The sequence below is a fragment of the Oryctolagus cuniculus genome, chromosome 7, assembly GCF_051225735.1.
Source record: "Oryctolagus cuniculus isolate XC-2025 breed Fujian yellow rabbit chromosome 7, ASM5122573v1, whole genome shotgun sequence".
NCBI lineage: Eukaryota > Metazoa > Chordata > Mammalia > Lagomorpha > Leporidae > Oryctolagus > Oryctolagus cuniculus.
In genome coordinates this window covers 5,262,319-5,290,205 of record NC_142873.1, presented here as the reverse complement: position 1 = coordinate 5,290,205, position 27,887 = coordinate 5,262,319, and the positions used below count along the sequence as shown (strand labels likewise).

The following is a 27,887-nucleotide window of genomic DNA, read 5'->3' as shown; positions in this document are numbered from 1 at the left end:
AGAGGCAGATGCTGCCTAAAGGAACGGGGCTTAGCTCATCCCTGTACGGGGGACACAAGCAAGCAGACCCCCCCTCGTGGTCTGCCGGGCCTTTTGCAGCTCCCCTATCCTTGGCATCCCAGTAGGACACTGATATTGCAGGACCGGAACACCCTAGAAGGCTTCCTGTAGTGCCTCTCCTGGGTGCTGGGACCCGCATCACTCTTAGCCAGCAAGAGACCCATTCAAAACTGGACTCTGACTCCGCTTTGGGGATGACGCTTTTTGAGTTCCATAGTTTTTGCCTTTATAAGTCCTCTCATCAGGAGAAACTGGTTTCTCTCCAAAAGCAGACCTGAATGGTGGCTATTCGTTGTGCTTCAAGTATTCCTCTGCCGGTTCTACAAACATGTGTCAGACGGCTTCTGTGTGTTAGGCATTGCGGGACATGAATGAGTACATGATTTTTTTTAAAGATTTATTTTGTTTATTTGAAAAACAGAGTTACAGAGAGAGGTAGAGACAGAGAGAGAGGTCTTCCATCTGCTGGTTCACTCCCCAAATGGCCCAAACGGCTGGAGCTGTGCCGATCTGGAGTCAGGAGCCCCTTCCGGGTCTCCCATGTGGGTGCAGGGGCCCAAGGACTTGGGCCATCTTCTACTGCTTTCCCAGGCCACAGCAGAGAGCTGGATGGGAAGAGGAGCAGCCGGGACTAGAACCGGCGCCCATATGGGATGCCAGTGCTTCAAGGCCAGGGCTTTAACCCACTGCACCACAGCGCCGGCCCCGAGTCCATGATCTTGTTCTCAAAACCATCATAGACCAACAGTTTGTCAGACAGAAAATGTTACGGCTCAGGATAGACTGAGCTTATGGAGCAGGACGACCAAGGATACATCCAGTCAGTCTGGGGAGCTGAGCCAAGTCACTGACGACTGTGGAGCAGGGAAGGTACGGATTCTGCATGGCGGGGGTGGCTTGTGCAAAAGCCTGGAGATGGGTGCTTGGGGTGTGGTACGTGTTTCTCCCCTACCAAGAGCAACCACACCAAAGACTGCTCCTTTTAGGGAAACGGTCGTCCTTACCTTACAGGGGGAGGTGGCATGGTACACTGGGAGAGTCCCAGTGCAGAATCAGAAGGTCTGGATTTGGGCTGTGGACAGCAGAAGACCCAGGTGGGAATTGTAGCTCCATCACGTACCACTGGTGTGGTCACGGGTGCTTCACAAATTCTCCAACTCATCCTGCCACCTGCAAATTAGGCACAGTAAGATCTCGCAGGGCCATTCTCAAGACGAACGGTGTCAGGGTATACAGTGGTACACAGGCATTCAGTAAAGGTGAACACTACTTTTATTTTTATGCCAAAACTTTCTGTAAGCTACTGGGTGCTTTACCAGTTGCGGGAGCGCTTAGTCTCTGAAGGACCTGGACAAACGTAAGCCCTGCACTCAGTCTTGACAGCGTCTGCAGACCTCAGATCGTTTTGTTGTTTAGCCTGATCTAACTATACAAGCCCTGGTTTGCAAGTGAAGGAAAGTAATCAGATGTTGGAATAAGGGTGTGAGACTTCAGCTGTCACACGGAGAGAGTGTGGAGGACCCACTCTCCCAACCCGGGGCCTGGGGGTGGAGAGACTCCCTCTCCTCACTCCCCTGTCGTGGTCAGCCTCCTGTGGCTGGTGCTGCTTTTCCTCTGCTTGTGGTTTCTACCAAGAGGAGCAGCCCCGTGGACGGTGACGCTCAGCGAGTGGCCTCCTTGCTGGGCCAGGCTGAGATGCCGCACAGCGTCCCTGGGGCCCTTGGGTGGCGCTGGCCTCCTCCCGCCTGTCTGCTCCAATGCAGAGGTCGTTGTCGCCGTTAGTAATGAGGGGTGCCAGTGGCTGTGCGTCCCTCCTGGGTTTTCAAAACAGACTTAAACACGATTGTAAAACTTCACTTTTAATTAAAAAAGAAAGATATGCTAATGTCCTTCTGACTAACGCCATTCCAGATAACCAGTGCCCTGCTCAGAGTGTGTGCATAGCCTTCCACGGCTTTCTCTAGGTTGTCACATGTTCAACACACACACGGACTCAAACAGACCCGCTCATGCTCGCTCGCTCGCTCGCTCTCACACACACTCACAAACACACACACACACTCACAAACACACACACACACACTCACACACACACACAATGTTTCCCTGTTTGCTTGATTGGGCAAGCAGAATCATTCAGACTACATTACTCTACAGTATACCTACACCCAACCTATAAGTTCAGAGAAGACAAATAACTACATAACACTCCATTATACAGATGTATCTAAGTTTCTGCCTCAACAAATAATGCCAGAGGAATGATTCTTTTTTTATTTAAATGTACTTGCAATTGTAAAGAATACAGTAAATTATTTTTCTCATATACAAGCTGCCCTTTTTTAAAAAGGTTTATTTATTTATTTGAAAGTCTGAGTTACACAGAGAGAGGAAAGGCAGAGAGAGAGAGAGAGAGAGAGAGAGAGGTCTTCCATCCGCTGGTTCACTCCCCAAATGACAGCAAAGGCCGGAGCTGTGCAGATTCGAAGCCAGGTGCCAAGAGCTTCTTCCAGGTCTCCCACGAGGGTGCAGGGGCTCAAAGACTTGGGCCATCTTCTACTGCTTTCCCAGGCCATAGCAGAGAGATGGATGGGAAGTGGAGCCGCTGGGACTCGAACTGACGTGCATATGGGATGCCGGCACTGCAGGTGACAGTTTTACTCGCTATGCCACAGTGCCGGCCCCAAGGAAGAATGACTCCGACGTGTTTTTCTTTGTATCTATAGCTGTGTGTAGACACATACAGGTGTTTCTACCACAGTCTCATAAGCATCTGTTGAGCAGACTTGGGCACTTTTATTTTATTTTATTTTATTTTTGACAGGCAGATTTAGACAGTAAGAGAGAGAGAGACAGAGAGAAAGGTCTTCCTTCCGTTGATTCACCCCCCAAGTGGCCGCTATGGCCAGCGGCTGTGACAATCTATAGCCAGGAGCCAGGTGCCTCTCCTGGTCTCCCATGGGGTGCAGGGCCCAAGCACCTGGGCCATCCTCCACTGCACTCCTGGGCCACAGCAGAGAGCTGGCCTGGAAGAGGAGCAACCGGGACAGAATCCGGCACCCCAACCGGGACTAGAACCCGGGGTGCCGGCGCCGCAGGCGGAGGATTAGCCAAGTGAGCCACGGCACCGGCCAGGCACTTCTAATTTTAATAGAACATGCACGTCATGTTCCACAAAGATGGCTCTGCTGACGTAGGAGAACACCCATTGCCCCACGCCTTTCCCAGCTGGATCACATGAACCAGAAGATCAATGGCATTAATATCCTTGCCATGCCACTTCCAGAGTAGCTGGATGGCTGCTGTCTGGGTGCCAACACACCGTGTCCAGGGCTGGCCTTGTCCTGACCTGCTCGTATGGTGAGAACTCAACATGTTATCTGCCTTACCTTCTCTTGCCATCAGGGCTCAACAGAATTCTCAAGCAGTTTTAGGAGCACAAGTAAATTTAGTGTGAAATGGTTCTGACAGCCGTAAAAGGTTGTCTTTTATTCATTAAAAGGAGGCCTGACACTGAAGCTAAGTATTGTGGTAGGAGAGGGATCCCTCTAAACACCTGAGCAGGTGTATTTGAAACAGAGGCCAAACCCTTCTTATCTGCCAAACCCTCCTGTCTTCTAAAGGTGAAAGAGGAAGAAAAGGAGATAAGGAGGGAGGGAGGGAGGGAGAGGAAGAGTGGAGTCACAACCCCACCCCTTGCAGGTTGCTGTAGGACTAAGGGTGACATGCAGGGGTACTTCCAAATGTTCAAAGAGAATGGAATGAAAACATGCTCATTTTGGTGCAAAGATTTGAAATCCATATGAGATAATCTTTGGTTCATGGAAAACTGATATTACAAAAAAATCATGCATGGGTTTCAATTTTTTATACCAAAATAAGCTTACTTAATTGCATGCTTTCATGAACTTTTTGAAATACCCTCTTACGTACCCCCTTGCCAGCTCTATGGTGACTACTTAATAAACGTGATTGCTCTTATCAACATCCAACAGCAAAACAACATAGTTGTTTTCAACTTGTGATTTGCTACTAAGAGACACTTCCTCGACAAACTATGGTTCAGGAAAATTTCTAGGGAAGGGACGAGAGTCCCTCTTTCCTGCAGCCCTAAAGAGAAGTCTTTTCTCCCCGAAGCTGAGCAGGAGCGGGCTGCTCTTCAGCTCTGCCCCAGAGCCCAGGACATCAAAGCAACCCTGCACTGCTGACAGGGGATGAGCCACAGTCTCCAGTCCTTCCAGTTGAAAGGCCTTTGTCCCAGACTCGGACATGGGCGTGAGGTTCCATAGCCATTGTGGGGAAAGACCAGGGACAGAGGTCAAACCAGAAAGTGCTTCTCCAAGGCTTAGAGTATGTTTGAGGTTCAGCTTTCTAAAGAGCTGATAACAGCTGGTTTACACAATGAGGAACCACGCCTAAACTACTGCCACTTTTCTGTAGGTATTGAGTGTGTATTTCTCTTCACTTACCCTACTAATGTTTGCATCTGCACTACCTCTCTAAGGACACGCAAGAATAAAACGGAACTTCAAGCATCCCAAGGTTGCTTTTTAGCAATCAGCTGGCTCCTGCCTCTAACCTTATAGCCAACCAATTCTCAGCTGCCAAATCTCAGCTTGGATCCTTTGACAGAGGCGTTGGCTTTTTGGGGGTCTTGGTGTTGGCTCTTTTGGGGTCTCGACATTGGCTCTGGGGTTTCACCAGGCCCTCAGGCTCCAGTGCTTCCCTACCCCACCCCGCTGAGCGTGCCTGCCTCCAGTCTGGTGACCTCAAGGGCCCAGCCCAACAGTGCCACCCCCTGCCACCCCTCTCAGCTCCATCCCTCTGTAGCAGGGAATACCGTCTTGAGTGATGCGATGCTTCGGCCATTTCACGACAACCCAGCCCCTACCGTCTTACCCTCCATGTTTCCGGATTTCTTGTGCTCATGGGCTGCTGGCCCAGAGTCCCTCACAGTGTCCACCTGTCCCTGGAAGCCTGGGACGGGAGCTCCGAGCCTGGTTAGAAACGATGCAGCGTTCAGTTTCCCCTGGGAACCTGTGATAGAAACCTTGACCGAGGCACGTTTTCAATGCCTCTGGTCCTGTGGACCGCATGTTAAAGCAAAGGGTGACAAGATCAGGCGCTGGAGATGGAGAGAAGGCAAGCCGTCTTCTCGGCCCCCAGAGGCCCTGGGCACAGCAGACAGCAGCTAACACCCGCATGGGAGCCGGCGGGTGCTATCGAAAATCCAATCTGATCCACTCCAACCGGGCTATTACACTCCGGCCCTGATAGGATCACCCTCCCAGAGCACAGGGTGAAATTAAATTTGAGAGAAAATGAGATTTCTTTTGTTTTCTACAGAGTCCCACAGATAAGCGTTCTTCAAGACTCGACCTTGATGGCCACAGAAAGCCGTGTTGCAGGCCCAGAGGGATCTGACAGATAAATTGAATGAATGGCGGTTCCTTCGCTTTCCTGCTTGGCACCACCACTGGGGACCACGGTCCCCTCTCTCCCTCTCCCTCCAGACCCGCACTGGGCACAGCTGCAAAGCCCTGCAGAGGAAGTCTGTCTGCAGCATCGCTCCATCCCTCCCAGCATCTCCTCCTGCCTTTGTTCATCCCTCCCTGCTCTTTAGCTGTCAAGCGGTGGCCATGAGTTCCATATCCAGAGTCCCAGGTTTCTCTAACTCCCCGCTAGAACCCATGCAATAAGCTCCTGTGAACTCTGGCACTAAAAGACGTTAACTCCTCATCTCTTCCCATGCATCCTTTTTGAAAAATATGTATTGATTTATTTGAAAGGTAGAGTTACAGAGAGAGAGGTCTTCCATCACTAGTTCACTCCCCACATGGCTACAACATCCAGGGCTGAGCCAGGCCAAAGCCAGGAGCCTGGAATTCTGTCAGGGTCCAAACACTCGGGCCATCTGCCTCGGTTTCCCCAGGCACATTAGCTGGGAGCTGGATCAGAAGGGGAGCAGCCGAGACTTGAGCTGGTGCTCATATGGGATGTTGGCGTCACAGGCAGTGGTTCTACTTGTGATACCCCAACACTGACCGCAGCCCATGCATCCTGTTAAGTGGCCTTCAAACAAAGAATACCAGGTCCAGGTTTCAGAGATCCTAACAAGGCCCCAGGGACCTGAAGGAGAGGTTCCTCCACCCCACTTCACAGCACTACGCCCTGTTCCCCGGAGAGAAAGCTGAGCCCTGCACACATGTTTTCCTTGCTGGTTTGTTGCAGCATTTCTCAGCGGGCTCTGCAGACAGGCTGCATCAGAGTCAGGATGCTGAAGCCTGGACGTCTGGTTCCCCACCGAGATTTACCAAGTCAGAATCTTCGCCACGGCTTCCAAGGAATTAGCCTTTGCAACCTGACTGTTGGAGACTCTAAGGCGGGTTGACAGCCATTGGCTATAGACTCAGGGGTGGTTCCATCAGGGCTCCTGGCCCCTTCTGGCCACCCTGTGTCTGATGGATCCACTCTGGGGCCACAGAACCCTCTCATTACTCTGAGTGGCTGCCATGTAAGACCAGTGTCTGTCCAGAAATTGACAGCTTCCTCTCGGCCAGCCTTCCTAGGCTCTCTCCGGTGGGAAAAGTCGAGTCATTGTGCAGAACACATCTGGATGTGTTCAGGTGAGCCTCAGGCTGACTTGGACGTGAGTTGCTCTTACCCCCTGGCTGTGATGATGGCCACCACAGTGACAGCTGCCTGCATGGACCTGGTGCTGATGATCCATCGTCCTGATGTTGTTTAATCTTCACCAGGCTCTGACATGATCTCGTTAGGCCCATTTTTACAGGAGAAAAGTGTGGCTGAAAGATAAACAACAGCAGGTGCTGTCGCAGAATCTGCATCCAGTGTACCTTGAGCTGGTACCCACTTTCCAGGTATCCACACATTTTTGGAGCCAGAGCCCCAATGCCACCCACTATTCTGTTTCGATTTTTACATCAACCTTTCGAGTTCGCAGGAGCAGGTTTTACAAATGAGAAAACTGGGGATTGGAGCTATTAATCATGCCAGGCCACGCACCAGTAGGAAGCACAGTTGAGACTTGAACTCAGGGAACTTGCTGCCATTTCACTCTGTTCTCCTGCCATGTCCATCTGCTGTTGATGCCCAAGAGGCAGCAATACGATTACTTTAGATTAACAAGTGTTCGAGTTTCCTGAGGCTGCCATAACAAATTACGCCGTCTTTGTGGCTGAAAACAACACAAGCTTATTTTCTCCGTTGGGGAGGTCAGAAGTCCAAAGTCAAAGTGTCAGCAGGGCCCAGCTGCAGTTTCTCCCAAGGCCCTAGTCTTATTCCAGCTTCTGCTGGTTCCATGGCTTCCTCCGTTTGTGGCTTCAGGAACCCCAGCCTTTATCGTCACATAGACTTCTCTGCATCTGTGTCTTCTGCTCAGCTGCCTCTTAGCACTTGCCATTGGATTTAGGGTTCACCTGGACCAACTCAGCTCATCTCCTCCGGAGATCCTTATCATAATTAAGCCTGCAAAGGTCCTTGTTCCAAGTCAGGGCCCATGCACACCTCCCAGGGGTTAGCTGCTGGGGCCAGGGGCCTGCGGTTCAATCCACTGCACGAGCTCACTAGTGGAAGGATGCATACCGAACTCAGCAGAAGGCATATGCAGTTCATTCCTATTTGTCTCCAGTTATTTCCTTCCCAAATGCTAACTGAGGGCTGCCATGGGGGAGGAGGGATTTTTTTTTTTTTTTTTTTTTTTTTTTTTTTTGGAGCGAACATCTTCAGGTTAGGGCAACCTGCGGAGGTGGCTCTGAAAGTGCAGAGGTGGAGAAGAGAGGACACTCATTGAGCACTGGGGCAGCAACCCAAAGGAGGAAGAGTCAGCTGCAGCAGTCCTGGAAGCGGTGTCGGCCCAGCCGTAGTCTTCCCAGGTGGGCTTTCGGTGGCTTGCGCACGGTTATAGTTACAGAAGCCTGCTCTGGTTCTGGGGACAGGTGGGAAGGAGAGGAGGCGGCCATCAGCGGCTTGCTCTTGATCGGTTTCATAGCACTCCAGCCTGCGGGGGGTTGTACGTGGGCAGGACAGGAGGGAGGGGGCTTCCTGCCCCAGAAGCACTTGTTGGCCACCGACCCAGGCTCTCCGCAGAGGAGAGAGCGGCACCAGTGTCAGCTGCTCAGCCAGCTTCTCCAGCCACCTGCTCTCCGGGAGCCCTTTAATAGCAGCAGAAACAGTCTCCGCGGGAGGCAGCGGGATTGCCAGTCCCAGGGGAGGCTCAGCTTACAGTCACTCCCAGTTTGTACAGTAAGTGCGCTTCACGCAGTCCTGGCTGAGCCGGCCTGGCATGGTGGCCTCTGGGAATTTGGCTAGACTTTTTCTCACAAGGAGCAGGCGTGACCCACAGGCCAGGAAAGCCCTTCCCCCAGCCGATGCTCCTGGCCGACCCTGTCCACGCCAGGGCCGGAGAGCAGTCCTCACCCGCACCCTAGAGCCGCGCCGACCGCTTCACTGGCTTGGGCCCCGTCTGCCAGTTCTGCTGTGGTTTCGCGTCTGCGAATTCTGTTTCCCTGCCATTTGGGGAGGGGTGTTTTACAGACAGAAGAATCACCCTGCTGTGTTTCTCAGCTGCAGATTATCTGAGAAAAACAAGCAACAGTGCATCAGAAGGGATTCCCAGGGCTGCCTGGACAGTCCCAGGAGCCAGGCTGTGGCTCTCGGAGGCACGTGGGCGCTTTCCCAGGGGAACGGAGGTCTCTCCCTGCCCGGATCTCTGACGCTGCAAAGGGTGGTTAACGCCGTGGTGCAGGAGCTCTGGCCAGGCTTAGGGTGAGACGCTGGAGGTGCGCTGAGCATCCCCCCACCAAACAGCTCCCCGGGAAGCGGGGCCAAACAGCAGCTCTGGGGGCCAGAGGTGCTCAGGGGAAGCCGGTCTTCCCTGGACTGCAGAGGCAGCTCCTGCCTGCACGGAGTCCACTGCGAGGTCGACAATGCGTGCTGCGTTCTCTGTACTTTCCTCCAGCTGTCTCTTGGTGGCTCCCCTAGCCCCATCTGAGGGTCCTACTCTTGTCTTTAGCTCTCTGTATGAGTTTCCTACAAGGTAATGTCAACTGGGCGACTTAAAACCATAGGCAGGTGGAGAAGTTCACCATCGAAGCGCCAGCAGGGCCAGCGTCCGCTGCCGTCCCAGCGGCTGGTGGTTGGTAGCATCTCTTGGCGTGCCTTGCCTTGCAGTTGTCGCCTCCGCCTGCTTCAGTCTCTGACGCGGCATGGCGTGCCCCCTGTGTGTCACTCTTCCTCTTCTGCTAAAGATACCAGCCCCACTGCATGAAGTGCCTGTCTTGCTCCAGGACGAGCTCATCTTGACTAATTACCCCAGCCGGGACCTCATTTCCAAGCAGGATGGCATTCTGAGGTTTCAGGAAGAAGGTAACTTTCGAGGGACTGGAATGCTCTTCAACTCGGCACGCACGCTCTCACTCATTTTCAGAAAAGAATTGTGTAATCTGCTTGTCACTATAGTGTAGAGGACCAATGAGTCTGTATATATCACCAGAACATGGGACCAGCGTGTAAGCCTAGGGGCAGTGTGGGTGATGAGGAAGAATGGTTGGTGGATGACTGGCTCTCTGGCGGTAGAATTCCATGTACTAAGGAGACTTGGGATCCAGAAGACTCCAAGGGACAATGTGCCCCTTCTTCCTAACCCACTGAGCGCCTCCCATCTGCACACTAGCACATTCATATAGGTGGAGACACGATGTCAGGGTGTCCTCGAAGGAGTAGGGATCAAGCAGTAGTACAGAGGGGAGGGACCTCTGACTGGTGTCAAGAGACCTAGGCCCACACTTTGGGTGCACCTCCAGCCAGTGTGGACCCTGGAGCACTTCTGTGTGCCCCACGCTCCTCTGTAGTGTGAGAGAATAGGATCCAATCCTCCCTCTAATATTTTATAATCATAAATGTGGGCACTCTAGACAATACTCTCAAAGGTCACTTGAATTCTCTGGTACTTCCCTCCCTGCCACCTCTTCTCTGCAGGCAAAACCACCATAAATGAACATTATCTGGTGTATCCCCACCGAAGTGAGGTGTCCAGAGCAAACGGCTGGCTCATAACAGTGGGCACACCTCGGAGACTACCTTCTGAGTCAGAAAATTTCATGAATACTATTTTTCTATTCAAATAGGGACTATATCAGGTACTACATTATATTATATTATATTAATCATGTGTAGTAGTAGCCTGCCCCACCATTTGCAATCAACCAGATAAACCTGTTATACAGACTGGTTAGGCAGCAGGAGTAGGTGGGTTGTCATGAGAGACAGGATGGACTGAGTTGCATCCTCCTAAAACCATATTCTGAAGTCCTGACCCTCCGAATGTGACTTTGTCTGATAATAGGGTTTTTGCAGGGTGTTCACTAATTAAGGTGAGGTCATACGGGAGTGTGCAGTAAGGTGGGTCCTTACTCCAGCATCACTGGGGTCATTTGAAACCATCCACGTGAAGACACACACACAAAGAGAAAGTCACATAAAGTTGAAGGCGAGGTTGGGGTTGGGCAGCCGTAAACCAGAGAACATCAGGGTTCCACAGTCCCCCGGAAACTGGGAGGAGGGGAGAGAGGTGCCTCCTGGCTTTCCGAGGGAGCTCAGTGATGCCGCTGGCGTCTTCGTTTTGGACTTCCAGGCTCCAGAACTTTCCGACAGCACATTCTGTAATGCGGCTTTGTTACAGCAAATGCAGAAGGCTTCTACAGGCACTCCGGAGGCTCCCAGGAAGGCTTCGCTGAGGAGGTGCCAACACAGAGGCCTTCAGCGTGAATGGGAGTGGCTGGTGGAAGGGTGTGAGTGGTGGATGAGATCGGCCACAGGGGCTCCAAGGAGAAGGAGCGGAGCACACGAAGGCTGGGGAGGAACTCCTGGTGAACGGGGACTGGTGTGGGTGTCCACCAGGCTGGTGGGGAACAGAGAACAAGGCAGCCAGGACAGTGACTGAGCGAGCGCCAGACCCCTGCTCCTGTTTAGGGGGCCTGCAAAACACGGTGAGCCCTGTGGGCGCCACCTGCTGCCCGCTCGGCTACGCACCTGTGCGCGCCTGATTCACCACGGCGGAATCCAATAAGGACATAAGCATGCGAAGCTTTTCTGCCTACAGTGCTCCTCCAGATCCAGGAACTCCAAAACTCATTTACTCCCCAAATATTTATTTAGTGTTCAAGGTTGTACCCTAGGTAGGAAAGATACGGAAATGCGTAATAACAGTAATACCTAACATTTACCCAACACTGATTATGTACAAAGCACCGTGCTTAGTGCTTTACGTGGATTATCTCACTCAATGCTCTTAACACCTTCACAGAGTCTGTAACATTATTATCCCTCTTTCACCCTTTCAGCGAGAAGGAAGCCAAACCTACAGAGGCTAAATACCTCGCCCAGAGTGTTTCATTCAGGAAGCTGAGAAGTTTGGACTTGAGCCACGGTAGATTTCATCCAGGGTCATGCCTTTACCTTTTGTGTAATACGAATCCCTACCTCCTATAATCTGGAAGGAAAGCCAGGACAACCGTAACTCAAAGCATGTTGAACGGTCGGAATTTCTTGGCGCTTAGAGAAGGTGGAAGTGGACTGGATAGCAAGGAGAGGGGAGCAGGCAACTTCTGGACAGGCAGGTCAGCTTTGAGCTGAGCACTGAAGGGCGTGTTGCTGATCGTGCTAAAAGCCTGCCAAGCACATGCTGTGCATCAAAATCTGTGCCAAGACTTCATGCAAGGAGAGTAGGTACTACCCTGTTAGCCCAGCTAATAGGCTAGAGAGCGAAGGCACGGAAGAGTTGATGTCATTCAGGCAGGTGCACCTCGGGTGCGTTGTGTGCGTGTGACTTAGATGGTTCTGGGGTGAGTTTGGGGGCACTAAGCATGTAACCAAGTTCAGTGGGGTTCAGCTATGCTTGAGCATTCAGTGCCCCCCAACTCCCATGACTTAAAGGTCAGGTCCTCAGGGTGGCAGTATTGGGAGTTGAACCGCTAGGAGGTGGGAGATCCAGGAGTCACTGGGGGGTGCCCTTGGAAGGCCGTTCTCAGGGTGAGATTGTTATAAAAGCCCGAGTTTGGGCCCAACTCCTCTCCCTCTCTCCCTTTTTCTCTCCTTCTCTCCCTCTTTCTCTCCCTCTCTCCCTTTTTCTCTCCCTCTCTCCCTCTCTCTCTCCCTCTCTCCCTCCCTCTCTCTCTCTCTGCATCCTGGCTCACCATGCGGTCTTTCCGCAGTACACATTCTGCCATCACCATCTGCTGCCCCTGCCAGAGGCCAAATCAATGAGCCCTCCCAATCTTGGACTTGAACCTCCAAAACCATGAGCTAAATAAACCCTTTCTCTGTATAAAGCCATATTTTGTTGTAACGCAGGGACGTGAGAAAGGTCGGCTGGGGCCTGATAATGCCAAGTCGGGATTCCAGCTGAGGGAGTTTAGACTACTTCAGCAGGCAGTGAGGAGGCACTGGAAGGTTTTAACCAGGTGGAATGAGGACAAACCTAGACAGGGAGATGAGCTGGAACCTCTTACAGTGAACCATGCCCATCCACCGGCTAACAACATGAGCTGAGTTCCCGCACTGTGCCGGAATGGAACAGTCAGCTGGGAAGAGGGGGCCTTTGCCCTCCGGCAGGTGACAGTGACAGCGGCAGCAGAGCCCTGGCCAAGGCGACAGCGGCAGCAGAGCCCTGGCCAAGGCGACAGCGGCAGCAGAGCCCTGGCCAAGGTGACAGCAGCAGCGAGGGGAAGCGGGGTGAGAGCTGTGGTACCTTACAGTTAGCATCCACAGGACACAGCACCTAAGACATACACCTGCTCTCTCCAGTCGGAAAATGAAAGGTGGAGTAGGGGCCAGCCCACCTGGAAGGTACCTGTGAGACTAAAAATCACAAACACCATTGAGCACAGTTTTCCCCCTCCCACTCCTACAAGCTCATCTGAGCTTGGGCGTGTGAGGGGCCGGCGGCAGTGAGAGCGGCAGCGCTGGCCGGGCCGGCCTGGCCGACGAGACACAAGCACACCTGGTGCTCAGCCTGGGAATCGCCCTCTGGCTGCTGCCCGGCTCTGCTGTTCAGGTTTGGCCCACTCGGCCCCTCTGCTTCTCTGCTCTCTCCCTCCCTCCTGCCGCCAGCCTCTGGGCTGTGTTCCGCTTGTTACAGCTCGGCTGGAGGTGGGCCTGGGAGAGACTCCAGATTCAGACCAGTGTCTCTGGCTCATCAGTAGCAGCTGTGATAACAGCCAGGTTAGGGGGAGGGAGGGGAAGGCTATTGAGTCAAATGTTTCCCCTCATTACTCCAGCCCCGGCTCCCTCTGCCCATCTCAATTCCATCAGGCGTCAGAGCCCAGCTCTCTCCTAGCAGAGGCTGTGTATAGTCGAGACTGATCATAGAGTTCAGAGTGCACACACTCAGTGTTCTGGGCTCCCCTGACTCGTGGTCTACACTATTTATTACCCCCTTAGGATCCAAGGGGAGTCTGTGCTGCCAGAATTCACCTCTGGGCCTTGGGAATGTCCTGTGCTTCTTGACCCACACAGCCAAAGGGGTAATTATTACGTTTACATGAAATGGCACATTGTGATGATTGCGAGTCAACTTACCTTCCATTTCATTGGTGAGGTGGGGCGTTTTGTTCCCATTTTATAGATGGGCAAATTTCAGCTCAGTGGTTAACATGAAAGACTGGGCTGCTGGGGAGGAAGTGAGCTGGAGCGAATGCTTTTTCATTCTGAAGCCATTGTCTCCCTCGCAACACAACACCTCAGCCTTTGCACCGTGGTAGTGTTGATGGGCTTTGTTTATTCTGATTTTTCCCGAGAGGAAGAACAGGGAAATGTGTTTGATGACCAGGAGTTCTCTGAACATCATGACCTGGGTATTTCTCCCAGCCCAAACCTCCTGGTATCAGTTCACTGTCTTTCAGACTCGAAGGCAGCTGCAGGGGGACGCTTCTTTCCTCCCCTGTCAGCCTGGTGAACCTGCTTAGCTCTGTTCTGCTCAGGCCATCTGGAGAGTTGTCCCTGTCGCCCTTCTAGCCTCCCGAGACTGCAAAGTCCTGTACTGAAGTGGCTCCCTGATGGATCTCTATTCTGGGCCAAAGTCCTAGGAGGCCACTCCTGGGCTGGGTCGCTGCCAGTTTTATGTGTTGTGAGCTAGGAAAAGGGCTCCATAAATACGAGATGCTCCTTTAGCAGGAATGGACAATGCCGTCATGGTCAAGGATCCACTGTGTCTTCATTAGGAAGCTGGACAGCTTGAGACGGCCCAGGAGGGATGTAGAGGGACAGACCCCAGTGGCCGGAGAGAGTGAAGGGGTGGATCCGAGTCACCAGCAGAGACTCCTTGTGTTCCAGGGCAACAGAGCCTCTTGTCATGAGGCTGCTTGTTCTCTAGTGATGGGAATGTCCCTGCCAGCCCTCAACCCAGCTGGGCAACACAGCTGCTGAGGCACAGCTGCACTCTAAAGAGAGGCAGACGGAAAATGGAAGGCAAGTTAGGTCAGTGGCCAGCTGAATCCTCGCCTTCAGAAATGAAATAACCTGTGTGCGAGGGCGTCTGGGCGAGGGCGAGGGGGGTGTCTCATCAAGGGCACTGTCCAGAATCCCAACTGGTCCTTGCCCCCAGGTCAGCCCTGCTCCCAGACGGTGTGACCCGGGAGGTCATGGGCAGGGTTTGAATTCCCCTATAGTTTACAAAGCTGGTGAACTCGGGTCCACCAGGCGGGGGAGGGGGAGGGTGTTCCACTTCCGGCTGTCAGCAAGGACCTGGTGGCCATCTGCGGAGTTCTGAGCAGAGCAGTGTCCCAGTCCCCAGCTAGAAGGGTGTCTGCCAGCCGGGTGGGCCGAAGGCCATAAATGTTTCCTCTTGGCCAGTGGGCCAGAGACTCCCCAGGTGGAGCAGAACTCTGGTTTAATAGCATGGACTTAAAGCGGCTAAGCAGCTGCCAATACGTCCTGGAGCCTAGGAATAAGCCAGGGGGAGAAGTGGGAGAGAAGCCGCCTTGCCTGTTTGATTTGTTGTGTCTGCATTGACGCTGCATTTGTATTCATGGTTTCTCTAAATAGGAGGCGGACTCTGATGATATCCCTTTAAATCTCAAGGCCAGAGATATAATCGCATGCCATTACTCCTTAATTACATGGTAACTACTATGCCATTACTTTCTAACTCCAGTCTAATTGCAACTCACTTCTGATTAGTAGGCAATAAACATTCGCAAACAGGGTCCAAGATCTGTTTCCACAAAATTTACTCAGCTTAAGTGAAGGAATGCAAACATACAAATTGGGTGTCCGCAGGGAGCCTGCCCCAATAATTATCGTAAGGAACACTGGCTGAACTTGAACTTCCTGTCTGATTAAGTAAGAGATTTGGGGAAAAAGTAGGTAGCTCTCCCCACGTATAATGTGAGAAGTCCAGGCTTGGCGTCTGAAGTCTTGAACTCCAGTGCTAACTCTGATTCATTGTCCGTGTGATCTTGGCCCAGCCCTGCACATTTCTGGGTATCAGTCTCCTGACCGCAAATGGATAATATAAATAAAAGCAATTTGGCAAAAGTCGAGATTTTAAAAGGTCCTTCTTGTAAAAAGGCTCTGTGAAATTGGAAAATGTTGTGTAGTTATTAATTATTAGTTATTCCTAGTGTTAGGAACATCCTTTGATAGTGAAAGAATGCAAAACTATTCCTACTCCTATTTCAATGGCTCACTCCCCCAAATACTTGTGACAGCTAGGGCTGGGCCAGGTCAAAGTTGGGAGCCAGGAACTTAATCCTGGTCTCCCACATGGGCGGCAGAAACCCAGACACTTGAGCCATCAGTTCTGCCTCCCAGAGTCTGCATTAGCAAGAAACTGGAATCAACAACAGAGCCAGGACTCAAATCCATGTGCTACAATATAGGACGCGGCGTCCCACCTGCTAGGTAAACACCTGCCCCCAGCTCAATATTTAAAATGCGATCCGAGTAGGAGGGGCTACCTGATCATCTGCCCAGGCCTGAAGTCCAGGCTGGAAGTCCCACATCCCTCTCCCGGGAAGCCCGTGGAGCAAAGTTGGAAGAGGAAGGAAGGTCCCAGAACCTCCGTTCTGTCTGCTGGGAGCTGACTGGCGACTGAGAAGAGTTTGGTTGTAGTCGGCTCAGGCTGCGGCCAGCCAGCCTCCTCCAAGGACGCTGTTCCTAATCCTATCAGCAGCACTGTCCTTTCTTGTCTCCACTGATGTGATTAAGCCATTTCCCGTCCTTGCTTCCAGCCTTCACCCTCAGGAAGGAAGCCGTTTGCAGCCCCGAGGTGGTGAGTCCAGACACCACAGTGCAGTAGCCCCCAGGCCGTCCACTACAGGAAGGAGCCCAGGGTTGCTTCTCCTCTGTCCTTCTGCTCACTGCCTTAGTTGCACCTTTAGTAACCCAGGTGCCCAGCCAGTCAGCCGCGGGTCAGGAAGGCTGGGTGTAGACTGCTCTCCCTGTGTTCACACAGGCCCGGGGCCTGGCACTGGAGCCCCAGTCCAGAAAGAGCCGCAAAGCCTCTCCGTCCTTTGTTCCTAACTAGCCCAAACGTGCAGCCCCAGGGTTCGGAGCAGAATACCTCCAGACACAAAGTCCTGATCAGCCCGTCCCTTATTTTAGGGACTTCCAAATTGCCACGCGCTGGGTGCAAGCCATAGAGCCTCAGTCCTTCTTGACTGTAAATACGCTGAGAGAAAGGGTCACGTTCATGCCCTGGCACCTGCACAGTGTCAGCAGGTGTATATTTGTTGAGTACATGATCAGGTTCGAGCTCACTAATGGGAATCAAATTTTTAAGAACAGCAGCGTATCCTCAGGGAACTTGGGAGAGTTTATGTTCCCACGCTATGTGGGTCTCTTCTCCAGCCTTCCTCTCTTCTTATAAGTGGTTTGGGACTTTAGAGACATCACCGAAAGATTAAGGGGACATTTGTCAAGGTCGTAAGGTCCTTATTTAATTTGTAGAACTGCCGTATTATTTTGTATGTTAAGAAAGGTGGTTTTTTTTTTTTTTTTTTTTTTTTTTGTCTAATTGAAAACAAAAATCTATCAATGCCAGCAGTCGAGTGCTCAAAGGGGATGGAGAATGTCCGTGCTTAGCACCGCCTGTGGGCCCAGTCCATCAGCTGTGCGTGTGTCTGCATTTCTGAGAGAGAAGGCCGATGCCCACAGAGTTCCCTGTGCTCCGCAATTCGCCAGATAGGCTCAGACCAGGGGCTCGGATCTGCAAGCAAGACCACGTGGGGTGGAAAGAGTGCCGTCTCAGGGAAGAGTTAGGGAGAAAACAGCGGAGGAGGAGTCCCTACCCAAATAGGAGGAACACAGTGGACCTATGTGGAAGGCGAGGACACGCACACGTAGGACCCCAGCAGCCGAGAGCCGCGCCAGCGTCAGAGAGGGAGGTGAGGCCAGACTGTGGCAGCTCCAGCCGCTGGTGAAACAGCTGCAGGCAGAGCCAGGGAAACGTGGAGAATGACGAGCAGCTTACACTTGCTCTGGGTAGCAAGCATTTTGTTCCTGTGGGTGAGAAGCAGCGGGTCAGCTCCTCACGTGGGAGACCCTGTACGGGAATTTAGAGCAACTGTGTCTGGTCTCCCCAGAGGAGGAGGAGGAGGGCATCTGGGAGTCTTACTGGGGTCGGATTGGCCCCAGTGTTCTTGGCAAACCACGTCCTGGGACACAGACAGACGCAGAGAGTTTACAGCGTTCACGGTCACCAGGGGCTCGGGGCTCGGGTGCAAGCGTGGCCAGGTGTGAGGACTTTCCTCCGTTATCCACGGATCCGCTGCCGCCGCACACACAAGGCAGCTTTGTGCTGAGACACAGTCTTACCAAGACTGTTTACTCACACGTTTCAGGCCCCACTCTCTTGTCTGTCTTTCGACCTGGCTGTATTAGTAGGTGTTGCACACGTGTCCAAATCCCAACACGTACGTAATCCCATCTGCCGGGATCTCTGGGTTGAGTGCCTTTTTATGAGGTCATTTAAATTCCTTTTGCTTTGCCTCTGTCCCCATCAAGGGAGCCTTCTGATTATGGCTTGGCTTCCCGGGTCCTTAGACCACAGGGAGAGAGTGCACTAATCGGGCAGCCTCTAGTCTCTGGCTGTATGCTAATTGCTTCTTATTGCAGCTTAATCAGTTGGCCTTCTGACATCACCCTCTGTCTCACACGCAGCTCAGCTGACCAGGTCACTCCCCAGGGCCTCCTGTCACCTGGCCAGGGGCCGAAACTTGTCTCTCAGCCTGCAAAGTGACAGCCACGTCCACTAGCACAGGGACACCTGTAAGTAGCCCCTGTCCTGGATGACATCACTCCGTCCAGCTGCTGTTTGATAAAACCCTCGAGTCTCTTTGGCCATAGACGTCAAAATGTGTATCCCCCAAATCACTTCAACTTCAACAGCCACTGCAAACCGAGAGGGAACACGGGCTCCGTTCAAAATCCCAATGGTTAGCTTTTTCCATCCTTCTATTGATGTTCTGCTGTTACCCTCAGCCCTACTCCCATTTCTCCCCATAGGCAAGGATGCTAATGTACTTGATGGTTGTACATTGTTCTTCAAGTTATCTCTATGAAGGGCTTCAAAAATTCATGGAAAAGAGAATTAAATATATGAAATTATTTTGGCCCCCAACAATTTTGATATCCATATGTATTTTATTCATAATAATGATTTTGCTAAAAATGTCTCTAATTTTTAAAAATTTATTTATTTTCAGGGTGGCGCTGTGGCGTAGCAGGTAAAGCCGCCACCTGCAGTGCCAGTATCCCATATGGGTGCCGGTTTGGGTTCCAGCTACTCCACTTCTGATCCAGCTCTCTGCTGTGGCCTGGGAAAGCAGTAGAAGATGGCCCTGCTCCTTAGGTCCCTGCACCCACATGGGAGACCCGGAGAAGTCTCCTAGCTCCTGGCTTCAGATCGGTGCAGCTGTGGCCATTGCGGCCAACTGAGGAGTGAACCAGCAGATAGAAGACCTCTCTCTCTCTCTCTCTCTCTCTGCCTTTCCTTCTCTCTCTGTGTAACTCTGACTTTTAAATAAAATAGATAAATCATTTTTAAAAAGATTTATTTATTTGAAAGGCACAGTGACAGAGAGAGGGAAAGAGAGAAAGAGAGAGAAGGAGATTTTCCACACTCTGGTTCATTCCCCAAATGGCTGTAAACAGCCAGGGTTAGACCAGGCCAAAGCCAGGAGCCAGAAATACCCCCCACAAGGTTTCCCATATGGGCTACTGGGGCCCAGGTGCTTAGGCCATCTTTCTCTGCTTTCCCAGGTGCATTAGCAGGGAGCTGGATCAGAAGCAGAGCAGCTGGGACTCAAACCAGTGCTCTTATATGGGGTGCGCGCATTTCAGGCAGCAGTTTCACAACACTGGCCCCTGAAAAGCATATTTTTTGCACAAAAATAAACCCATTTTCCATGAACTTTTTGAAGAGGAGAGGGCTCATATTTATTATTGATTTGTGTTTGGGGTTTATGTAAATCACATTGGGTCATGGCTACCGTAGACAGTTACAGATACAGTAAGATCTTATTCTCTGCATTGTTGAAAGCCCCGTCCGTATTTCATTTGTACTTGTAGCTCCTTCCTGCCGTGAAGTGCACAGGTCCTGTTTGGCTTATCTGTTCCCCAGGGGCGGACACTCCAACACCACACTCACTGGTCGCTCTAGGGGTGGCCGCCTCCATGGTTCCTTCAGACTTGGGGGAAGGCCTCTTGGCTGAATGCCCAGGACCAGAACTGTTGGGTCCCAGCTGTGTGTGCTGAGCTTAGCTGAGGACTGCCAGACCAAATGACTCTCCTGAAGGCAGCACCAGCATCTCCCAGCTTTCCAGCTTTTCTCACCTCCGCAAGGCTAAGTTGAGGTCATGTTGTTTTATTTTGCATCTTCCGTTTAACAGCTGATTTCTTATTAAGAATTTATTTTTAAAGTTTTTGATTGACATATAATATTGTAATATCTGTACGTGTTTTGTGGGTTATAGTACAATATTTCAATACACCTAGGGTAACCCAGTCGAACCAGGCAACTAGCCTTCCCATTTCCTTATATTTCTTTTGTGTTTGCAAAGACAATGAAGGGTTGTCTGGCTGATCTTACCTTCACCTACTTTTCCTGTTAAACTTGTTGCTTTTCCCTTGTTACTGTTCAGAAACTCCCAATATATTTCCTACATATGAATTCACTGTGAATCTTAGATATTGCAACTAGTTTTATCCCTTTATTATCTGTGGGTTTTATCAACAAAATCACTTATAATTTCTTAATTTTTAATTACTCAAATTCAATATTTTTTGTCCTGTGTTTCATGCTCTGAAATTTGATTTAAGAAGTTCTCCCTGGGGCTGGTGTTGTGGCATAGCAGATAAAGCTACTGCCTGCAACGCTAGCAACGCTTAGGGGCACCAGTTCAAATCCTGGCTGCTCCACTTCCTATCTAGCTCACTGATAATGTGCCTGGAAAAGCAGCACAAGATAGCCCAAGTGCTTGAGTCCCTGTACCCATGTGGGAGACTCAGAGGAAGCTCCTGGCCTGGCCCAACCATCTGAGGAGTGAGCCAGCAGATGGAACATTGGAAGATCTCTCTTTCTCAATCTCTCTCTCTCTCTCTCTCTCTCTCTTTCTCAATCTCTCTCTCTCTCTCTCTCTTTCTCTCTCTCTCTCTCTCTCTCTCTCTCTCATGTGGGTATGTGTTCAACTCTGCCTTTCAAATAAATAAATCTTAAAAAAAATTCTTTCCTTTCCCAAGGTCACAAAGTTTTTCTCTGACATTTTCTTCTAGTAACTACTATGCACTGTAGCATTTACGTCTGTAATCTACCTTTGTGTGTGGTGCTGTCTTAAAGGAATCTAGTTCTGTTTCTCCCCCAAAAGTCATCTTCAGAGAATGTAATAGATAAGTTCATAAACTCTGCTGGTTTTCTCAATACCTTCTTCTTCTTTCTCCTCCTCTTCCTCCTCATCTTCTTCTTCTTCCTCTTCCTCCTCCTCCTCCTCTTCTTTTTCGTCTTCCTCCTCATCTCCTCATCTCCTCCTCCTCCTCCTTCTTCTTATTCAAGATTTATTTGAAAGACAGAGTTGCGGAGAGAGAGGGAAAGATGGAGAGAGAGAAAGATTTTCCACCCACCGGTTTACTCCCCAAATGGATGCAATGGTTGGAGCTAGGCCAGTCTGAAGCCGGGAGCCAGGAGCTTCTGGGTCTCCCACATGGGTATAGGGTTCCAAGGACTTGGGCCACCTTCTGCTGCTTTCCCAGGCACATTAGCAGAGAGCTGGATTGGAAGTGGAGCAGCTAGGACTCCAACCAGCACCTATGTGGGAGGCAGGCATTGCAGGTGGCAGCTTTACCCACTATGCCAACAATGCCAGCCCCCTCAATACCATCTTCTAAATAATCTAGTCTTCCTCATTAATTTGTGGTACCACCTTTATCATATAAAGGACACTTCAAAAAGTTCATGGGGAAATGGAATTAAAATATGCTTTTATGCAAAAATTCATGAAATCCATGCATAGTTTTTTGATAATATCCATGTACATGAACTTTTTGAAGACCCTTCGCATTAAGTCTCCATAGCAATGTGTATTCATGGGAAGTTCATTGATTGGATTCACTTATTAGGCAGTAATAAGGTTTCAGAAGATTTCGTGAAAATGGAAGGACAAAGATTAGCCTCTAAAACCCTGCAGTACTCCAAGATAATCTGCCATCTACGGAAAACCTGGGCAGACTGCAAGGTGCCTTCACTCTTTCCGGTGAGGCACAGCGGTTTGAGGTCTGGGGGCCTCTGCCATCCTTTCTGCAGCCATAGATCTGCCCAGGCTGGGGAACAGCCAGCTTAGCCGTTAGGTGACTGCTGTCAGCTCCTCCAAGTACACTCCCCAGTAAAGCCTGAGAAAACCCGTGCAGTAGATGGCACAGACGTTGTGCACAGGAGGAAGCTGGGCTGCAGAGAAGCTAAGTAAACTCACAAGGGCCTGCCCTGGCGTATGGCGCAGAGCTGGGTGTGACGCTCGGAGTACCAATACCACTGCTGATGCTCTTCCTTTTACTATGTACCCTTCGTATCCCTTTTCTTCTTCTAGACGTGAGGTTTACTGAGTGCTGACTGCTGCGAGCCATGATGCTTCCAAAAGTTCTTGAAAAGTGAAACTACAAGATGGTTATTTTGGTACAAAAAAATTAGAAATCCATGATGATGAAGAGCCTTCAAAAGGCCCATGGAAATGCTATGCAGGGATCTCATTTTTTTTTTTTTTTGCATCAAAATTAACTTATCTTTAAATTTCATTTTCCATGAACCTGTTGTACCTACATATAGTTTTGCTTGGAAGATAAGATGTACCTACAAGGAAATACGATAAAGGTTGGGAGAGAAAGTTGTCTGAGAGGAGTACTGGGTTCCGTGGCTGCTCAGAATTGGCAGAAATATTTTGGTTCTTGCCTTTTCCCAAGAAGTACCCGTCCATTAGGCTCCCTCATATTTTGTAGCCATAACAAGCTTGGATGCTGATGATGGAGCTTCTGACGTGTTTAGCAAGACAGTAGTACGCAGAATTCCTTTGAGACTTCGGGGATTCAGACGCAATGCCTCCATCTGGAATCAAGTATCCTTTTCATTTGAACCCTTGCAAGTTTGGCACCTGACCTACAGTCTCGAAGTCCAGTGTCAAGGACTCTCAACCACTGGCAAAGGAAACACAGAGGCCAGAGACTCATAGACACTGCAAATATAGTAGGGCAGGAACAGAAGGAAAAGCAATAGGAGATTTTATGAACTGAACAAATTATACTAACTTCTCAAAAAGCAGACCCCGGAAGGCGACACAGGAGAACCTAGTCAGGCAGAGAATGACACAGAACCAGGAGGGGGCAGAAGCAAGAGAAGGGGACGTGGCAGGCAAGGTCCTGGCTTCAGCCTGATCCTGGACAGGGCACACTGAGGCATCACTCAGGCCAGAGGGAGAGGTGCTGGTGGAATGCGAGGCCCAGGCAGTTCCCGAGGACAAGGGCTGTCTTCAAAAGAGAACCTAGTGGGTCGGGGCCGTGACTCACTAGGTTAATCCTCCGCCTGCAGCGCTGGCACCCCGGGTTCTAGTCCCGGTTGGGGCGCCAGTTCTGTCCTGGTTGCCCCTCTTCCAGTCCAGCTCTCTGCTGTGGCCTGGGAAGGCAGTGGAGGATGACCAAAGTGCTTGGGCCCTGCACCCCCATAGGAGACCAGGAGGAAGCGCCTGGCTCCTGGCTTCGGATCAGTGCAGCGTGCTGGCCACAGCGCGCCAGCCATAGCAGCCATTTGGGGAGTGAACCAATGAAAGGAAGACCTTTCTCTCTGTCTCTCTCTCACTGTCTAAAACTCTGCCTGTCAAAAGTAAAATAAAGAGAGAACCTAGCGGAAGGCAAGGCACGGGCAGAGCATCGGCAGAGCTGCGGTGGACGACGGGCTACAATGCGTTGTAGTTCAAGAATTCTGCCGACAGGTAGCTATTCCTAGGAGTCCTAGAAGTGCCCCCTTAGTTTACAGGTGAGAAAGTGGAGGCACAGAGGCACCTGTCAAGCATACGGTCATCTGTGACAGAACTAAAAGCTCCTAAATATTTTACAGCTACATGCCTCCATCTCACTCTGTGGCTGTGACCCTAACGCTCAGAGAGGAACCGGCCAGCTGAGCTGATCACATCTGATGCTGGGTTGACATCATCTCCGCCCGGAGCCTGGCTTCAGACATCCAGGTCTCTGTAGGCACCAGCCAGCCACGGAGCCTTGCTCCATCGCAGACTTGCTCCCTTGACGGAGGGCCCAGCAGTCATCTGGAAGATGTATCTGGGTAGTTAAGGAAACCTTGGCGCCTGAAGAAGGCACTCAAAGATGACAGGTCTGAATGGTCTGACAAATTTTTATTGCCCCCAAATCTCTAGTCCTGTAAGTCATGAAATAAATCTCAGCCCACACCAAATAAATTATTGTCTGTTTAAGAACGAGCAAGTGGAGGAAGCAAAGAACGCACACTTTGCTTCTGCCTCTTCTCTCCCTCTGCTTGACACGGGATCTTTGGACCCAGAGCCTTGCCTGACCCTGGCCCACGCTAAATCTCTCCCGCCAACACCCCTGACAGGTGGCCGAGCTGAACAGCAGAGAGCCATCCAGGGGTTAAGCCTGCTTTTGAAGAATTGGGAGGCCGAGCAGGCAAGGAGGCAAGAAGCTCTGAACGCTGAGAGAGCTGTCATTCTTGCTGTTTGGGAGCTGGGATGACCAGCAATTCTTTAGAGCACTAAAGATTCATCAGCGAAAGGGGGAAAAATCAATGGTCCAGATAATCTTAAAAGAGAAGGAAGGAGGAAAAATGATGGAAGTGACTAAGGGGATGGGGACAGACATTGCAGGGTGCAGTAGGGACGTCTTTGCCGGCCTCCTTGGCCCAACCTGTGCTTCCTTCACCCTTGCGTTTAACAGACTGCATGATGATTGCCCACTTGCTTATCCGCCTCCCTGGCCACAGTGCCGTGTTCATGAGGGCAAGGACTCTTTTTGTTCGCCCTGGATGTATGCCAGGCCTAGTATGCTGGTAGTACATACAAGACGCTCCTTGTATGTTTGTTAAATGACTAGGTGGATGAATGAGCGAGACGGCAGTTTTAAAGTGCCAATACTGACCCATACACGGTGCCGGACACTTGACCTCCTTGAGTCATACATTTCTCAATATGAGATAGATATTATCAGAGCCACAGTAGATAAGGAAATTGAAATTCAGAAAGGTTAAATAACTTTCCTGAGGCCAGACAGAGAATAAATGAAAGGGCTAAATTCAAACCAAGGTCTGTCCGACTCCCAAGTCTATGGCTTTTATTGAGTTGATTTGACTATTCACGGATAATTCTTTATGACATGAGGCCTGGCTGGCTGGGGTGAGAATGCGTTACCATCCCTCGCTCCCTCGCTGCGCTGTGTGCCGTGCTGTCTTTCCACCCTGCGCCGGCACTTGCTCCATCTGGGACACGGGGTACCAGCAAAGATGCATTGCGACCCGAGGCAACCCATTAATTACACCTTGTCATGTTCTTCCCTGTGGGTTCCCTCTGTGTGCGCTTTCTCCTCTCCTCAGGGCAAAAAGCCACATTTTGTGCCTCTCTGGCCACTCCTCCCCCATCACTTGTAGGTACGATTCAGGCCACCGGCGGTCATGGTGCCCTGGTTGGCTCCACAACAGAAGGGACAGAATGAGGGCGCCAGGGACCCCGGCGGGTGGGAGGTGGGGGTGGCGTACGGCAGATACGCAGGCGCTGCCCTCCCTGTAACTGAATCAGTCCATCAGCTGTGCACTAAACAGGTTCTTGAAGGACAAATAGGACTTAAGCAAAGGCAGAGGAGGGGGAGAAGATGGCACAGACGCCAAGTTCTCAAAAAACTGGAGCACGGCGGAGTCAGCCTGTCTCTAATTCCCTTCTCCCGAGCAGCCAGATAGCATCAGGCAAGGGAGTGTGGTTTTCTTCACTACAGCCCAGCCTTCCCTCCGCGACCTTGGGTGACCTTCCCCAGCCGGGATCTTCCCAATTAGAAAAGAAGGGCTGAGGCCGGGCCCAGTGTTCAACCCCGAGCTGCTCGGAACCCCCGTCTTTTGAGGTCTTTGATGTGACTGTTACTTCCCAGGGCTAGTGAGTTGCTGGGGGAGAAGGGAGAGACTGTGAGAGCCCAGAAGTGCTGAATTAAGCTTATTATTAGCACCGCACCTGAACATCAGCCGGCTGACGGGCCATCCATCTCAGCTGGGCTGAAGGGACGGAGCATGATTCATGCCGCTGGTTAGCGGCTGGACCCACCCCGGCCCATGTCCTCCGCGGGATGCTGTTTGAAGTATTCATTAGCAGAGGGCAGTAGGGAAGGGGAAGAGGTGCCCCTGTCCTAACCCTCCCTACCCTGGCCCTCGCCCGTTTGACTTCTTCAGCTTAGAAGGTCAAGGTGGACCAGGGTCTGATGGGTTACCTCTGCTGTGGGAGTGAGATGTAATCAGCATTGGGTACCCTCTGAGACCACGGGGCAAGGGTTTAAAGCCTTCAGTCCCTTCACTGCAACAGGAAAGGGGCTCCCTCCCCTGCTGGCGGAGTGGCAGTCTTGTCTGGCTGTCCCCTTGAAGGCGCCTGCGGTTGAGCCGCACGAACAGCAGACGGGCCATTCCCATGCGGTGAGTGGCGAGGGCAGGGCCCAGGATGCCATGGGAGGCCTGCAGGAGGCCTCCTGGAAGAGCTGAGGGGTGCTGGGCTGCCCAGAGGGCTCCCTGCACCTCACCACTCGCCGAAGCCCCAGAGTGAGATCCACGTGGACTGCAATGCAGCCCTTGACTTCACCCCTGCGACATGGGGTGCAGGAGCAATGGGTGCCACCTAACCTCTAGCTCCATTCTCCGTAACTCCTGCAGCTCCCGCTCTGAATTCGTTGAAGCAGCATGGTTAGCATTCTGCAAGAATCTACCACTTCTCGCCCCTGCTAGTTTCCATTTCATAATTGACCATTTAATACTCGCTAGTAGCTGCTAGGACCTGGGAGAAATGGTCAGCCCCCTTCACAACTCAAAAAAAAAAATAAAATAAAATAAAAAAGCTCTTCATTAATGATTCAGGCCAAATTTTCAAGTTTCTGTAAATTCTTGCTGACCTCTTACTATTTCCTTTGGGAGCAGGAAGGACTGGGCTGGAAGCAAACTCATTTTTATTGATTTCTCAGGTTGAGTAACCTGACACCAGACACTGAAGCAGGAGCCCAGTTATCTCAGTGCTTTCTGTACGGGCAGCAGGAACGGCTGGAAAAAGGGCCTCTGTCAGGGAGCAAGGAGATTTATCCCGTCCTGCCAGGTCTACAGCACGCAGCTGGTGGATCAGGTAAATCACTTTGGTTACCTACCGCACTAAAACAGACAAACACCGCACGTCTGCTGACAGCGGCTTCCATTACTCGATTATTTCTTGTCCCTTTAGAGCTACTGCACGTAATTCCCCCCATTTCTTTATTTCATTATTTATGCACTTATTTATTTCTCCCTTACACTAGGAAGGGCTAGGGAAAACTTCCAAAACAGAAAGGAAAAAGAGTTTTGAATAAAACTATATGACATGGAAAATTAGTACACTGAGAGACGGGCCCTGCATTTTTCTCCCTGTTTCAGAGAATAATGAGCTGTTTGTTGGTGTTAGAGCTTTCCAGTGAGCAATGAAGTCATGTAACCTAAAAGGAGAATGCATCCCGATTGCTCTAGAAGAAAAGCGAGTTATTCTTCCCGCTTTTGAAAACTGACAGAGACTTCTTTCTTAGATGCAAATACAAGGATGCTGAGAGTTGTAGGAACTGACATCTTCAACAACTTTGCAAGAGTGAAGACGCCAGAAATTCCTTAAGGCTGCTGCTTGCGTTATTTCTCAGGGCGAGAAAGGACATAGTAGGAGTGGGGAATTTAGCGAACGATACCTGATGGGTTAGGGAGCCACACAATGTGCAGCAACTATGCATCCCTCTTTTTTAGGCTTGACCTGTTGATAAACCTGAAGTTATTTAGACCAGCTCTTACCCACTTGCACTATCAATCTTACCTGCGAGTTGATTAGAAATGCAAATTGTCAGGCTGCAGCCAGGCATACGGAATCAGGAACGTTGGCGTGGGGCTGGAGAATCAATGCTGTAGCAAGCCCTGTTGCAGTCTGAGGCCCAGTGATAGAGAGGAGTGAGTAGGTTGCATGTTCACCTGACAATTACAGGGAAGCTCCTTCTTGCCTCTCAGCCTGGGTTAATGTTGAACAGCGGGGGTTTGAGGCTGTATTCCTTCAGCA

At 51.0% G+C, this 27,887-nt stretch overlaps 1 protein-coding gene and 1 long non-coding RNA gene across 4 annotated transcripts in view; one reads left to right on the top strand and one right to left on the bottom strand.

The window, feature by feature from the left end:
* The window catches only part of TNR (tenascin R), a 435,083-nt gene that overhangs the window by 110,105 nt on the left and 297,091 nt on the right, over positions 1–27,887 (top strand). The gene's annotated exons all lie outside the window — the stretch shown is intronic.
* On the bottom strand, positions 493–27,825 carry LOC149125270 (uncharacterized). The gene is made up of 3 exons (XR_016211359.1): positions 27,651–27,825; positions 1,065–1,230; positions 493–665 (listed from the first exon to the last, which is right to left on the bottom strand). It is a non-coding gene; the product is annotated as an uncharacterized LOC149125270 (long non-coding RNA).